This window comes from Cyanistes caeruleus, chromosome 1 (genome assembly GCF_971803275.1).
Source record: "Cyanistes caeruleus chromosome 1, bCyaCae1.hap1.1, whole genome shotgun sequence".
NCBI lineage: Eukaryota > Metazoa > Chordata > Aves > Passeriformes > Paridae > Cyanistes > Cyanistes caeruleus.
The window spans coordinates 145,188,994-145,205,020 of record NC_141701.1 but is presented as its reverse complement, the minus strand read 5'-3'; the positions used below and the strand labels follow the sequence as shown (position 1 = coordinate 145,205,020).

At 42.9% G+C, this 16,027-nt stretch overlaps 1 long non-coding RNA gene across 1 annotated transcript; it reads right to left on the bottom strand.

The window, feature by feature from the left end:
* Window positions 1-8,177: 8,177 nt before the first annotated feature.
* On the bottom strand, window positions 8,178-15,403 carry LOC111925476 (uncharacterized). The gene is made up of 3 exons (XR_002862263.2): window positions 14,512-15,403; window positions 11,053-11,157; window positions 8,178-10,634 (listed from the first exon to the last, which is right to left on the bottom strand). It is a non-coding gene; the product is annotated as an uncharacterized LOC111925476 (long non-coding RNA).
* Window positions 15,404-16,027: the final 624 nt, after the last annotated feature.

Here is a 16,027-nt window from a genome sequence, read left to right as displayed (position 1 = left end):
TGTGGCAGATGATGGCAATGGAGAATATGCTGCTGTACTATTTCTTAAAATTTCAGTTTCCTCTTTTGGAATCTCGCATGCCTCCCGTATTCCCTTTTGGTAAATCCCTGTGCTCTGGGGACCTGCTCCCTGGCCCATGTGCTAATGAGTACTTGCTATCACCAGACCCAGCAATCATCACTGACTAATCAAAACGGGCTGCAGAGCAATTAAGAGAGAAAAAAGCTCATAAGAATGCTGATGGTGTTCAGAAGCAGATCCCACTTTCCTGACATGGAGCTTACAGGGGAAACCATGCAATGCCTGCTCTTCTGCCACGCCTGTCTCGCAGCCTGGGCGAGGCACAGGGACTCAGCCACGCCACAGACACACGATGGGCACTGCACAGCCCAGAGCAGCCACCCACACCAGGGGATCTCCCCCACACCCCCTTACAGCAGCCAAACTCAGCAATGCAGCGAGGGGATGCAAGGGCACAGTTCAGCATCCTCCAAAAGAGTACCCAAATCTGGATAGCTGTGTTCAAAAGACAGCCTGAAGTGGCTCAGCTCTAGGTCTCTGTTCAAATCAGCCAACTTTAGCTGAGATTTTATCCTCACTTTAAAGTTTTAAAGCTGTTTGGAGGATAATGGAAGAACAGAGGATTTTATTATTTTTTTTTGTTTCCCTGCTTTCCTAACTGAGGCAGTGTTTTAGTGCTAAAGTTGCCACTTGACCCAGGGAAAAATATCAATAAACAAATTAGCTAAACCCTCTATCCCAGTGCTAAAAGGAATGAGATCCCCAGAATGCCTCACTGTACTAAGTACAAGTACTTAATATCAGCCATGCAGTTATTCTTACAGAAATACCCTCTGAGTAGGGTGTTTGTTCACATGCATCTGATTTATAGAGCACAAAGACATCCATAATGGGTAAGATGTTTGGGTAAGAGTCCCAGTTCACTGCTAATCTTCACCAGCATCCCTGGGAGCAGGCTGTGGTTCTGTTCAGACCATGAACAGTGCTTGGGTCTTCACTGATCAGAAACAAACAGATGTGGTTTGACTACAGCCAGGAAAACAGGATTTCCAGTGACTTGCTCTAGGCCAGGAAAAAAAAAGAAATTATGAGAAAATTGGGACTAAAACCTCAAATATCTCAGTTTTGCATATACACCACTGCCACCACCACCAAGCAGTTCTCTTTCTTCTCCCTCAGCCAGGGTGAATACATAAACCAGTATTGGATTCAAGCTGCCCTGTGGTTCAAGCAAGTTCTGTGCCCTGCTGGGAACCAGCCCTGCCTGGGCCCCCACCCTGGCAGCTCTCACCAGGAGCCTGCATGTGCCTCGGGACAAAGGACATGGGTTTAGTATGCACAGGACACATGGTGTGATTCATCCTTCCACACTGACCTACATAGTCATCTATGCCAGAGCTGATGGAAACAAAGCACTTTTGGTCCTAATTCGGGACTAAGGGCCAGCTTCTTTCCCAGCTCTGACTGCTCGTGCGTGCCACGAGGCAGGGCCAGGCTGGAGGCACACGGGCATCCAGACACAGCATCCTTCCCCTGTCTGCTGCTCTCAGCTGCAGAGGATTGCCCAGGTTTGGAAGTCAAAATGCCAGTGTTTTAAAGAGAAAAGAGAGGAGAAGCTTAAAGCCATAGCAGCACAGCAGAAGGCTGAGGAGCAGAGGGCCCTGTGCTGGAAGAACTGCGCTGAAAGCCATTAGCAGAGCTTTGTGAGGAGCCTGGCAGAAGCACCCACATCACACAGGACACTGTCAAGGCTTTCAGCCTCCTGTTTAATGAGGGTTTCTCCCATAGGCTATATCTACATGGAGGATTTTCTGGAATCTCAATGAAGTGAAGCTCCACCAGAACCAGCAGTAGTGGTGCTTTGTTACTAACCCTGCTTGAGCAAAGTTTTAAAAAAATACAGTACAATCAGAGTAGAACCAAAGCACACTCTGTTTTACTAAACCAATGCTTTTTATTGGATATTCCTGGTGGCAAAAAGGAAAAAAACTGTAGGGGACAAAACACTGCCAATGAAACCTATTAGATTAATGAATAGTTTAGCCTCTGTATAAACTGGCTGAGGTAAAGAATATCACTCTCTGTCTACTCTAGGCAGCCAAGTAGAAGTAAAAACCTTTGAAAGAGGTAAAAGCACGAGGACTTTGTAGAAGACAGCTGCCCCTATACCAACAGAGGTAGTGTGGAGTGGCATTTTGAATGGAGAAGCTGCTCCCACAAAGTGCCAAACATCCCTCAAGTCCTGCTCTAAAGCATTAAGCCTGGTGTGTCAGAGTCACAGCCTGGGAAAACAGTGGAAAGCTTCCTGATTTATTGGTGTGCTGGAAGACAGGGCAGAGGGCCAGCTGATGGAAAGCAGACAGTCCTGCAGCAAGATGCTAAGTCCCAGGCAGAATCCAAATAGGGTGCACATGTGGAGAAGAGATCCATCATTGCCAGTTGCTGGCAGTATTGATTATTGATCATGTCCTCTGAGAGTATTCAACGCTGCCACACTGCACAGGGACAACACTGATGGAGCAACGTGTCACTCTGCTCTCCAAGGGGTGAGACAGCTCTGCCCAGCACACTGCCACACTCTGCATGTGCCACAGCAGCAGAGCCATAGGAAAGCCTCACATCTGGCACTCTGCTCTCCTGGAGAGATGAAAGAGTCAAAGGTCTGATTCTATGATTAATAGCTAGGAGCTTTCTGGCCACCAGCTTATCTGTAAGGTGATGGTTTAACTTTGCCTTCTTAGCTGACTGCTGCTGGTTGTGTTTTAAATGTGTGTGTTAAGAAAACACGCCCTGTTCGGGCTGCTGCTCGTTCCCAAACTGATAAAGCGCTCTCTAAAATCATCTCATGCAATCCTTGCTCTGAATATGACTCAAAATGAGCAAACAGTTGTAGTTGCACCAGAGAAAGAGCAAAATTCCAGCAAGTAACAACTTCTTGGCAGTGTTAAATGTGCTTCAGCACTGGCAGCACTGCCCTGCTAACAGCACCAGGCTCTGCAAATGACTACGCTGGAGTACAAGTTATCACCACACTGAAATGAGAATTAAATAGGGCTGCTCTAGCAAATGTCAAGTTAATGTGATGTTGGGAAATATGCTCCAACTGGTATGCCAAGCCCTCTCCTCCCCATGTGAAATCCTCTTTTTAATATGTATTTCACCCAGGTTGAGCAGAGATCACACCTCCCTGTGGGTGAGCAGCACCTGCCTCTCCCTGCAAGCCCTGTGCCACACCGCCAGACACAGGATTGCTTTCACCCATATGTGGTGCCAGGAGAAAGAGGCTTAGTGGGATTTTGCTGAATATGTCATATCTTCCTTTTAAAAGATCCACTTCCTCAGAGATTTTCACTTCTCCTCACCTTTTGCATAACTTGCTTTTTCTAAAGTTAGCAAGAGAGCTTGGCCTGTGGCTTAACTCTTTCCACCCCCTTTCCACCCCTCAACCAAATGTGTGAGATGAAGGTTTATGAAGGTTTATGAAAGTTTATGAAGGTTTATGAAGCTAAAGTAGTGCATGCCCCATCCCTGGAAGTGTTCAAGGCCAGGCTGGATGGGGCTCAGAACAACCTGGTCTAGGGGAAGGTGTCCCTGCCCATGGCAGGGGGGTGGAACTCAATGATCTTTAAGGTCCCTTCCAACCCCAAACCATTCTGTGATTCTGTGTTTTAACATCAGTACAAACACAAGAGCACTCATGTTGTTTTGACAGCTGAGTTGCAATGGATTTTAACAAACAACCTAGGGTTCCTCTAAGGGTTTTCTATATGCTTAAAAGCAGATTGCAATAAAACAATCTTAGAGCTAACAAATCAAAAAGAAGTAATTGAAACCACACCAGCTCTCACCCTGCACATGCAGACACCAGAAGCTTTTGCCTGCATCCATGCAACTGAAAGATGCTGTGTCACTTATTTCAGGGTTTTCACTTTTAAATTCCCATGATAAATGGTACCAGTGAAAAGCAGGGAAAAGAACTGTGGTGAACTTTGGGATGTATCAGGAATGCAGCTGGAGTCTTCTGACTGATTTAAAAAATCTTAAGCTACACACACAGCAATTACAGCTGTGCTAGAAACTTTATTCCAATACCAGAAGAAATACGTGGTACCAGTAATTTCTGAATGTTTGTCAAATCATTTTTTCAGTTTTTAATTAGCTTCTGCAAGAGGTTGTGGCTTAGAGCTTGGAACAGAGAGCTGGGAGTAACAGCATCTGAAATCTATTCCCAGCTGTGCAAGGGATGGGAGAGGTGGCTCTGGGCCACTGGCTGGAGCCCCCTGCCCAATTTCCACAACTGTAAAATGGGTAAATCACACTTACTGCTCAGGGACAGTCTGAGACCTAATTAGAAGTTTGCAATTGGTCCTCCAATGAATTGTGTGGGGGAAATGAACAGTATTATCATATGGGTAATGAGCTCTCACAAGACAGGGACTCCTTTGTTCAAAGAAACCAGCTTTTGCAGCAGCAGCCAGGATCCAGCAGAAGTTTATTAGCGAAAAGTAAGTGTTGTTCATCTCTGTGTAACTGAGAATTTATTGCTTAATATTAGGAGGATTTATCTGCAACATATTGCATTCCTCAGAGTTTTTACCTTTAGGGGATGTCTTAGGAATAACTCTTTAATGCCTAGTTTTGTAATGAAAATTAACTTTAGCTATCTTATGAATTGTTTATCTTAAGGCTGCACAATCAGTCTGATTATAAAAGTCTAGTGTAATTCAAAAGACTGCAGAATCTCAGGTGAGTAGATGAATATTGAAAAGATACCAGGGACTTTCTGCTTTTCTGATTCTGTTCCACTCATGTGCCCATTTCTTATATGCAGAAGAACAAGAGTGTAATTGTGTTGCAACTTATTATTGCCTTACAGAAGAAGCAATTACTATATGTATACAAAAAGATCATTAAATATTTCCACTGGTAACCATGAATCATGCCAGAAATATATTACTATCATACTGTATTTTCATTACATTCCCCACGAGAAACTTGGTCAACAATTAATTCCAGCAACAGCATAAAGAAATAGCAAAGAGAATATAATTTTTTCAGTCATCCTTACTTGCAGACTGAAATGAAAAATGATGTGCCAAGGAGCAGCTAAAAGGTTGGAATTTGTTAGTTAGCAGAATAATCTATGCAGAGCTGAGTGACTGTAGGGGTGCAGCCACCTGAGTGAAATGTGGGGCTGTGTTGGTGCAGCAATGAGTCCCTGCAGGCTGAAAAGGTGAAGCAATCAGCCCAACCATCTGGTTTTCAGTGCTGGGAAAAAAAAATAAACACTGGCATCCCTTCTCCCACCCACACATTGCCACCTGTACCAGCAGTTCAAGGCAAAAGCCCCAAGAGCTCCAGCACCTTGGGGCAGAGTCTTGTGTGCTCACAGTCCTGACCAGGACTCAGATACCCCTAAAATATTTGGGGGTGGTGGGAAATGGTTCAGTCACTCACTGCTTTCTTTCTCTATACTTAAACTGTATTTTCCCTATTTTTTATGCCTTCACCAGTGATGATAGGAAATACCAACAGGTTTTCTGTGTAACAAGAGGCTACATGCAGACTTCCTACACCATCCCAGCCATAAGAGCAAATTGCACAAACAGTGCCAATGTATGACATTTATGAATTATGTATGAACTTTATATTGCCACAGGGCCACCAGACCAGCAACATCAGCCTTGTGACCTTCCTGCAGCACCTTGCATCACCTCCCTGCACTGGACTGCCCTGTCTGCCCACTCCTGGTGGCCTCTGCCACATGGCTCCACCACTGTGGCCACGGAGAGGAGGGAGGCTGGAAACAAACCACTGTGGCCATGGAGAGGCTGGAAAGCAGCCACACTCTGCCTCAATTCCTTTCCCAGGCAGGCAGAGTATCTTGTCTTCCCACAAAAGTGCTAGTTCAGAACAAAATGTCTGTAGGGCCAGTGGCTGCACCAGATGAGTGGGATGGGGATGGGAGGCTAAGGGAGTCCCTAATTCCAGGATGGGTGGGAGAATAAAAGAGGAGAGAATGGCACCAGAGAAGAAACCCCTGAGCCTCAGGAGGAGAGAAGGATCATGAACAGACCCATAACAATGTCTTGTGCTGCAGCAGCCAAAAGACAGCAAAGTCCCAGACCCAAACCTGCCAGAGAAGGCTGCTGTGCCTCAGGGGAGAGGAAAAGAGTAGGAAAGGCACTCAGGCCATTTAGGAGAGAAGCTGTTGTAGTTTATCAATGGAAACTATTAATTATCACACCCAGTGACAATACCCACTTGGCTGCAAGATGTAAATCTCTACCACTTTTGCAGTAGAGAATGGGAAAACACCACATTTTTTTCTCCTCTGAAATATTAAGAGAAGCAGGACAGCTTTGTAACTCTCACAGCCAGATTACTTAAAAAGAAACTCCAGGCAGTTATGAAATAGGTATAAAACAGTGTGCCAGGGTTCCTGAGGTTCCACATGCATTATTCAAAGACAAATCAGAATGATGATAGCACCAGAGCCATCGAGTGAGCTTTGCTTGCAGTTGAAGATACCCATGGCAGCAAAGTCTTCCCTTTCCACTGTTTGTTTCCAGCTTGTTTTGCAGTTTGCCATAACTATAACTGTAACTATAAACTATATAGTTATTTGCCATAGCTATAAAGCTTGTGGCCTTTCTCTGCTCTTCCAGGCTATGTAATCACTCCAACAAAACAATTAACATGAGGCCTGTTTTGCATTAGCATTTCAGCAGAGTTCAGCTGTGATCTTCCTGATTTTGTGTGTGTGCATTTACAACTGGACTCAGCACCTGCAGTGTCTGCAGCACTCTAGCAGCGTGTTTACCTTGGGTATGTCTGTCTGGTGTACATAGCACACACACCTGATAGAGGGAAAGCTTCCCTGGATTGCTCCTTTTGTCTTCTTCTGGAGGGAATCACAAAACAATGAGAGGGAAGTCAGCTTGATGCTGCTGTGGTGGCAAAATCTGCCCCTTCAATGTGGACAGCACTTACCACTGGCTGGTCAGGGGAGCACCTTCCTAAGTGAGCTGTAGAAACTGGAGGTGAAAAGTTCTGCATCTACTTCCTATTTTTATCCTTCATTCATGGAAAGTGTCCTGTTTGTCCCAAAATTAAGACAGTAATAGTCACTTGGTGTAGCAGAAAATGCAGCACAACTCTCCAGTATGACCAATACTTAAATTTCATGTAATCTTGTTTGAGTTCAGATCAGTGTAACAGGATCTATTCCAGATTAACACAGGCATAAACACAGAACTGGATCTTAAACTGAAGGCCTCAGGGTCTTTCTTTCTGGATCTCTACAGCTGTTCTACACCTCAGTCTGGAAGATGTGATGAAAGTCCCCTACATAGCCAAAAAAAATGTTTCCTCTTTGCAAGCAGTTGCTGCAAACATTTCAGCAGGCAAGTATTGGGTAATCCTTATGACTCTGCTGATGTTGTGGCACATCTCTGTTTGGAAAACAGAGAAGTCGGCATCAGAATAACTTCTGCTCTAACAAAAAAAAAAAAAAAAGTAAAAAAATATTATTTGCAGAACACTTCTTGTAACAAATGTTTTAAAGAAAAGGTTAGCAGGTCAACAGATGAAAATGTGAAAACATTTCTTTTACAGCTTTTTCTAGCCTTCTAGTTAGTCTGGTTTTGAAACTAAATGGTATTTATCCCTGGAGATCTTTCTTACTACATTCTAGATCTTGAGAAATACATCTTTTCTGTTACTAATAATTTTTGCCTTTCCTTGAACTTCCACCTTTTGTTCTTCTGGCATTAATCATGTCCTCATGCAATGTTTATCTGGTGCTGTTTTTTTCACTTACATATTTTTGGGACAGTCTGGGACAGCCACTGTCTGTTCTAATCTGATGCAACTGCTTGTGGTGTTCAGAGCACATGGTGAGTGCTGACGACAGCCACCCTAGATCAAATCAAATCAAATCGAAGTTCCTGCTACTGCAGTGGGTTAAGAACCACACAAGATTGCATGGTTTGCCCTCTAGAATATTTTCCCAGCTTCTAACAACATCTGGTTTAGGAATTTCATGAGCGGAAATGTTGTTTTCATATTTAGGATGTATGTTTCTTCTAGCTGTTTTATCCTTTTCTCAGTCCTCATAAACAACACACTGCAATAGATTGTAGGTTCCAGATTCTGAGGTAGAAAACTAAAACAAGTAATTTTTTATTTTTTTTTACTGTTATGTAAATGGAGTCTCATAATCTCTGGTTATTTCATGCCTAATGAAAAGAACAAGACGATGCTTAATTATATTCAGATTTACAGAAAGCTGTTGGGTTCTTCAGGTTTGGATACTGGTGATTCAGTAGACAGCTTCTTCCCCTGAGTCATTAAAAACATTGCCTCAGCATGTGTATATTGCTGGAAGTATCAGCCTGAACACTGAATAAAAACACAAAGTTCTCAGCACTTTGAGACTTTGAAAAATAACTAATCCACCTGGAGCGTTGCTAGCTTTCATTTCCTTGGCCTGCACTGCTGGACTGATCCTACTGATGGTCACTTAAACGCTCAGCTTTTGTCCTCAGCTGCCACATGGACTTGCCCTGTTTGGTGACTGCACTGCTCCATCCAAGGAGAAGCCATTTATGAGGAAGCTCTACAGGGCTGTACTTACAGGCAAATTACTGTGTTCATTAAGATCTCACTCCATACTCAGTTTTACGACTTCAGCACCAGCTCTAATTACTGAATGGATTGAACAAACTAAGCACCCTAGCAGCCTGTTATTAAGATTACCTGAAAACACAGCTGAGTCTGGCTATTAGAGGTGTGACCAACTTTGTTACGGAAAAAAAAAAATCTAAATGAGAGCAACTCCTCCCCTTCCATCCATCCAGTCTCACCTGACCTCTGCTGATCTGTCACACCCTTAAAATTTTTAGCTGAGGAAGATGAAACTACAGAGGAAACCATGAGTTATACGTGATTCAGTACCAGGTCAGTAGGACAAGAGGAGGGTTCCTTCACGAGTGTGCTCTGCACAGAAACTCCTCATTCCTGTCACCACACCGTGCTCACTAGTTAGCCTTGGAGCTGGTTCTGTCAGTGGAAAACACGGCTTTATGAGGCCATCCTCTCCTGCTAGTAAGGGATTGACATAAAAGCTGCTGCAATGCTGGCAGGAATCAGTTTGCTCAGCCAGGACTTGCAGTGTCACTGACCATGAGCACTCTCACTGCAGTGGTGTCAGCCCAGCAAGGGCCAATAAAACACTGCTGCCACGGGCATTTGATTCCTGCAAAAATAGGTCATCCAGGAATACAGGCTGCCAGAAGCACACACGGGCAAGTAAACAACTTGTGGATGTCAGTAGCAGAGTGAGGAAATATCCTGAGAACCAGGGCCAGTAATTCAATAGGACAAATAATCCTGCTACCCCAGGATTCCAATTGCTAGACTGAAGGCAATGTGAACATGACCAATGACTTCAGTTCAGGACTGGGCTCCTGAGACTTAATTCTGCAAGGCATCAAGCACTCACGTGGACTGCTGAGAGTCCTGGCCTTCCTGAGGAAGCCCAGGAGTTTTGAAGAGTCTGAAATTTAAAAAATAAAAACTGCTAGTGCAAGTACTCACTGAAAATGAAAGGCCTGCAAAGACAAGGATGCAATACATGAGTTAATTATTTCTCACCTCCTTTCAACTGAAACATAAATTACTGGTTTGACGAATTGCAACATTGCAAGAGCACAGCTAAAGCTGAGATAACATCTCTATTCCGAGCCTCTTTGGAATAATAAAAGATAGAGATAACAAGGCAAATACAAATCTGCAATTTTTTTTCCAATTAAACAAAACAGATTAGATCCTTTTTGTTTATATCACTTTAACACAGAGTCTATTATTTAAGCACCTAAACATTTAAAATTTAACTGATGACCTGCATTAAGACCTAAACTCACGGCATTCTAATTATTTAAAGTAAATACAAGTTCAAGCAGTCCATTCCTGCTGCTGAAGGTGAAAAGGAAAACCACTTTGCTGGGAAGCACATGGAACAAGATCTTGCTGTACCCATGACCAGGTTTTGGGAAGAGCTACCACGCCTACAACACAGTTCATCAATCTCCCCCACTTCCATATTAATTAAATTTAACTTGTAACAAACTAGTTCATTTAAAGTTGGAAATCTCTCCTTTGCTGGTGGTCTAAAGAGCAAAGAAGATTGTTTCCTCAGCTTCTGACAGCTGAGGGGATGCCAGCATCAATCCCAGAGCATAAACAAAGTCAGTTTATGCCGAGTTAGTGCGGAAAGAGGTGTTGTATCTGCTGCTGCAGGAGCTGGCCAGGGCAGCTGACCCCACCTGGCAGGGGCTGTGGAGAGGCCTCCACACAGCTCTGAGTGACACAGATAATGTGCTGATGAGCTGGAGGCAGCTGTGGAACTGACAGATGTGCACGCAGCACTGCTGGGATCAATACAGACTGCTGGTCCAAAGTCAGCCTTGCAGGTGGTGAATGAACTGAGGTCAGTGCATCCCCAGCCTGGTTAATCCTCAGCCAGACAAGCCATGCGTAGAAAACTGAGAATTGATTTCCCCATTGAAGCAACAGACAAATGACTGCAGGCTCTCCATTCAGTTTATGATCTACAAGGAAAAGCACATCTTTTAATTATTATCAGTGATAAAGAATTATTTATATTTTTGTTAGGGAAAAAAATAAGCAAACACAAAAATAACCAACACAAAAGATAATGAAGTGGCCTGTTTAGGACATGGCTTCTTGTTTGCTGATTTGAAAAGCAAAGCAGTGCTACTATGACAGATAAAGAAGGCTGAGCTGTCTCTCAGAATAGCATATCCAGTATAACTTGACACAGATTAATGGGTAAGCAGAGAAAAGTGAATTTACACCAGCTCTGAATCCTCCCCCTCTCAGTCTTCTCATGAGATGTAATAATGTCTGGTGGCATTATCAGATGGAGTAAATGAGGAAAGGAAATAGGAAGTAAGTTTGGAAAAACTATGGCTCAGGCAGTTTGGGGGAAAAAAACATTGTACTTACCAGCAGACTAGGTCACTAGTGACACTGATACTGATATTAGGGTTTGTTGTATTTGCTCTTGGTCTGTAGTTATATGTTGAAAATCTACTCCTTGGAACTTTGGACCTAGGAAGAAGAGAAGTTTTATGTGTGTTAGTTTGGAATAAAATACCCAGTTTTGGGGGTTGTTCTCTTGAGCAGTTGAGTCAGTGGATCTGTCCCTAAGAGCTGTCCAGAGAAGGTTAAAGCTTTGTTTGCCTTTCTTGAGGTACTACACCACAAACTGTAAAACTGCAGGAGACAAATCACACAGGGTTTTGGCTACTGGGGCCAAATCTTTGTAAAAGAACTATTCAACAAATTTTATACCTCAGTAAAAAATCAGGTTTTCCCAAAAGAGAGGACTGATCAAGTCTGCAGCTGTGGGTTTGCACACAACAGACCCTAAGCACATCCATGCAGGTGAGTATCAGTCTGGGCAGTAAAAAAAGCCTTTGTAGCCGCTTTGGCAAACATCATCAGCTCAAGCCCAAATCCAAATTATTTTATTAATGCTTGGTTAAAGCAGAAGATCCACTCATCCAGCCATTTCTCTAGGGCAAAAGGCCAACCATGCTTCTTCCACTGGTCATATATATTCCCTGCTCTTGCACTACTGCCAGTCTTTTTTCCATGCTGCAGAGCAGCCTTTCAAAAAGATTGAGTAAAGTTGTTTGATGGACAGTATTACAGGAAATTAAGTTTTTAATTATTTTTCAGCCAGTCCATATCTGTTCCTGAGGAATGGTTTATTGCAAAAGCAATGACACGCTCCACTGCTTGGGAAGAGTTAGAGACAAGCTGCAGGTTTGCTCCTCACGAGGAGTGTGTGTGCCAAACCACCTTCTCCCAAGCCTTGTTCTCTCTATTCCCCTGGGAAAGACATTGATGGACACACTTCACCTTCAACATGAAATAACAGCAGGCTTTATTTCTGCAGAGAATCCACATACGTTATGCAGGCAGGAACATGAAAGACATGCCACTAATTCTTACATTATTTATTATAGTGTTACATCAGTTGAATTAAAATTGAGTTGAACTATCTGTAAAATGCACAGTTAGCCTAGACTAAAACATTTATACCAGATAGAGGAATTATTTTAAAAAATTGTAGATTTCCTTTTTCATTCAGCAGAATTTTTCATGAATGAATCTTTTGGAACAAACCCAAGTCTTTGCTTTTCCCATCGAAATTTATTGGTAAAGGGTATTTCCTAATACAAAGCTAAATGTTAATGGCCCCTCTGAGCAAATAAAGTTGGGGACTTAACACGTGATTGAAGATTTCAAGTGCAAATTTACCTTCTTCTTGTGGGGAAAGTCATTGGGCAGTTGGGCATTTCTGACTCACTGCCAGTCCTAACACCAGACATTCATGACAGAATTTCTCTTGTGAATGGACAGCACTTGGCTTTGGCAGATCCAGGCAGGTGAGCAGAAACACAAAATGACACATTCCTTCCCCAGCCTCATGAAAGCTTCTCTGCTACTTAAATGAGTCTTCAGTAATATCCCAGGACCAAACAACAGAACAAGTTCTTCCTGTCCAGCTCAGATAAGCATTTACAGTACAGTCAAGGAAATACATATATAATCCAGATTGGAAAGCTTTGTCCAAACTTCAAGCAAAACCAGATGGAAGTATTCAGAAAACATGCTATTGGTGTGAAAAAAGGTCTGATGGAGAGTGAGAAATGTCCTGGGACAGTCACACAGAGATCACCAGTTTCACTAAATCCAGGACACAGAGAAAAGGCAAGACTCGAAGGAGGAAGTAATTTCCACAGGCAGCTGACAGAAGATCAGGACAGGGTGTCATGGTATTATGATTACAGTTTGTTTACAACAAGGAACAGGAAAAACACTGCAGAAAAATAGGACTGGTAATCACAACATCACAAGGAAGACTCTTTGTATATATTTAGTTTGCTCACCAGTATCAAGCTGAGGAAGATTTTAGCCTGTTTTCTTAATGAAAGGAGATTTATTCAGCCTTGCTATCTTGACAAGTATTCACTTTCCTACTTGTCCCATACATTTCAAACCACTGAACAATTTTTTAAAAAAAAATTCAGCTGAATAAAGGTCACTATGAAATAAAGTTCAAGATGTTTTCAGAATGAAGACAGCATGTAAAAACACAGAATCATTTGTGCTATTTTTATGATTTCCAGTTATGCGTGACTGAGGGAAATACTCAACATAAGCTTACAAGAATCCACAACAGCACTTGAAAAGATGCCAAAACCATGAAAAATTATAGTAATTTTGCCATCAGTTAACAAAAAAACAGGGTGAGTGAGCTCATAGGAAACCACTGAGCACATCCCTGGTGGAATGGCTGGGTGGTGAGCTGCTTTCCACGCAGGGAGGGCAAAACAGGCAGAGGCACAACTGACCTCAGCAGGCTCCACACCCCTACAGCTGCTTTTCCTCACTCACCACACTGTTCACAGGGATGGATGAGAAGTGGATTAGACAAGAGAATGGATGCAGCCAAAACCTGCGAGGCAACCTCTGCTGCCTTGTCACGACCTCCCTCTTCCCAGCATGATGGCACCAGGAGATCCATGAGCACGAGGCAGGGGCTGGCAGTGGGATGAACTCTGCAGGAGCAGAGATAGGCCTGACTACCTGGTCAATGAATGCTTGCTCAGAGGCAACCTGAGCTTCAATAATCATGTCATAAAAGCAGACAAAAATGTGTGACTTGCAGTACAGGACAGGGAGGAGTGGATGGCTGCCCTGTGGTAATCAAAGGCTTTTGCACCACAGCTGGTATCAGTGAACCCAGTGGAACTAATGACTAAGCAAGGTACCAGGTGGTGCAAGAGCATCAGAGATTGACCTTATGGAGGTGAAACTCTAAATTATCCTTCTTTGTTTTCTGAAGACAAGAGTAAATAGTTGAACCTTGAAAAAATACAGTGAGAATTTCAAACAAGACAAATAACTGTTAATAAAATAAAACCCTCATATACTAAAGCTTTTTCTTAGTCCTACAGACAGACAACTGTTGTGTTCAGGTGTGTGTGAGGCAATGGCTCTATGAAGCTGTGCAAGTCTTTCAAGACTAGCCAGGGTAAACCCATTACCAGTAAGGTCCAAGCTGTGACAGCTACAGATAAACAGAAGCTGAACTAGGTCTACACAACACCTCATTTTTAGTGACCTTTGCTCAAAGAAAGGCTCAATTACCTATTAACAGCCTCTTCAATGATAAATCTTTAGAATCTGTTCATACGTGTATGGATATTTATGGTGTACTTTGGAGCTAATGATAACATATGCAATAGTCACCCCATAAGGTGCATGCAAGGTATTTATTTTACATACACAAACACACCTTCCATGAGCACCACAAGCCTGCAATTTTCAAAACACCTTTAAGTATCTGGATCTATTAATGTTTACTTGGGCAATCTGTGGAAAACTCACCTCTTATATCCAAAGGCACTCTGGTAAATAAATACCATTTTTTTAACAGAGCTAAGACCCAGTGGAAGTCCAGAAGTTTTGAACTTGCAATCAGTGAGTAAGGCAGAGTGAGAAACCTCTTCATTGTTGTAATCATATTGGAAAATAGTCCATCTGTAATGAGAAGTAAATATGGCCATGACAGTTAAATTAAATCCACTTTATATGGTCTGACCATAAGAAGTGGCCTCATAATTACCAATTTTATTTAAGCCTTTACATTGCTGGCCTGGTGTAAAAGGCCCTTTATGTCAACAGGAGTCCAGCCCTCTTTGTCTTGTGTGCATGCAAGTATAGCATTGCAAATATTTACCCAATTAGACAGTTAGCTCCACCCGAGTACGAACAAACAAAAACAACTGCTCATGGCATTCCCGAGACACAGCACAAGAACAAAGATTTCTGCATGCAAACACAGACAATCAGCTAACCACAGAATAGCAAAGCCAGCAGATTCTTAAATGTTAAAAATTAAGGGCAAGTTTTCTTTGATAACCACAAATCCTTGTGCTGCTGATTCAGACACAGGGGGAGTTGTCTGGCTGATTTTTCCAGCTGAGATTCCTCCAGTGCATGTGAGAAAATCAGATGTGTATACATTTGAATAGATGCCCAGGCTGGCTGATGAGAAGACCAATAGCTTCTCAGATGGGATGCATAGACTTTCTGGCTTCTTAGACAGGACACAAAACCATTCATCTTGAAATGTTTTGTATTGGTTTCTTCTGTTTTCTCTGACAGGGTTGCTGGATTTTATTCCTGATGTTTTCTCTCTCTTGCCGGATGTGGGACATTATTAACCAGTAACACCCTAGAGGTTAATGCCTGTCTGCCCTGAGATCTTTCTGCAATCACAGTTTCCAGCCTCTGCAACAGATGTGAAGGCACCAACCTCATCTTTACAAATGTCACGAGCACTTGACTTGGTGAGGCAATTCCCAAACAAACCTGGACAAACACTGAAACCTGGGTGGGTGCTGCACCAACAAACCATTCTGTATGATAACAGGGTAGAAACATCTAGCTGCCCTCTGACCTCACAGCTTGAATCTATCCTTCCTTCCCCCTAAATAAAGAAAGCAGAAGCTTTTGCTATAGTCAGAGGACAGAAATGGGCAACTCCCAAGGCCAGTCCAGACAAACTGGGATCTCAGCAGCCTCTGGAGGTACTATTTTCCCCTGCTCCCTCCAAGGGCAACCAAAAGCAACAACTACTAACTTCAGCACCATTACAGGCATTAATCTGAGCAGAGTGGGCACAGTGCACAATCCTGAACCAAGGATATTGCTACCCAATGTGTTCTGAACTTCTTCTGCACAAACATCCCAAAATATGCCTGAATAAGCAAGTGAAGCTGGCAGCATCCAGCTCAGATCATCAACAAGGTTAAGTCTGCTGAGTACTTGATTTGATCTGTTCGTAGTACCTGTAAAAACAGTAACATTTACAGTGGCATATTTGAAGCTGCTGTGTAAG